The sequence below is a fragment of the Cervus canadensis genome, chromosome 3 (assembly GCF_019320065.1).
Source record: "Cervus canadensis isolate Bull #8, Minnesota chromosome 3, ASM1932006v1, whole genome shotgun sequence".
Taxonomy (NCBI): Eukaryota; Metazoa; Chordata; class Mammalia; order Artiodactyla; family Cervidae; genus Cervus; species Cervus canadensis.
Window position 1 is genome coordinate 4,730,155 of NC_057388.1, and position 650 is coordinate 4,730,804.

The following is a 650-nucleotide window of genomic DNA, read 5'->3' on the forward strand; positions in this document are numbered from 1 at the left end:
AGGGCAGAGCATCACAGACACCTGAGCTCAGAGGGCAGAGCATCACAGACACCTGAGCATAGAGGGCAGAGCATCACAGACACCTGAGCACGGAGGGCAGAGCGTCACAGACACCTGAGCGCAGAGGGCAGAGCGTCACAGACACCTGAGCACAGAGGGCAGAGCATCACAGACACCTGAGCACGGAGGGCAGAGCATCACAGACACCTGAGCACAGAGGGCAGAGCATCACAGACACCTGAGCACAGAGGGCAGAGCATCACAGACACCTGAGCACGGAGGGCAGAGCATCACAGACACCTGAGCACGGAGGGCAGAGCATCACAGACACCTGAGCTCAGAGGGCAGCGCATCACACAGACGCCTGAGCTCAGAGGGCAGAGCATCACAGACACCTGAGCGCAGAGGGCAGAGCGTCACAGACACCTGAGCGCAGAGGGCAGAGCGTCACAGACACCTGAGCACAGAGGGCAGAGCGTCACAGACACCTGAGCGCAGAGGGCAGAGCGTCACAGACACCTGAGCGCAGAGGGCAGAGCGTCACAGACACCTGAGCACGGAGGGCAGAGCGTCACACAGACGCCTGAGCTCAGAGGGCAGAGCGTCACAGACACCTGAGCGCAGAGGGCAGAGCATCACAGACACCTGAG

The 650-nt window shown here is 61.4% G+C and overlaps 1 protein-coding gene and 1 long non-coding RNA gene across 6 annotated transcripts in view; one reads left to right on the forward strand and one right to left on the reverse strand.

The window, feature by feature from the left end:
- Positions 1-146, reverse strand: part of LOC122438052 — a 772-nt gene extending 626 nt beyond the window's left edge. Inside the window, exon 1 of the long non-coding RNA XR_006268434.1 lies at positions 22-146. This is a non-coding gene — a long non-coding RNA (uncharacterized LOC122438052). The remainder of the gene's footprint in view (positions 1-21) is intronic.
- The window catches only part of DDC (dopa decarboxylase), a 92,854-nt gene that overhangs the window by 82,046 nt on the left and 10,158 nt on the right, over positions 1-650 (forward strand). The window lies entirely within an intron of this gene.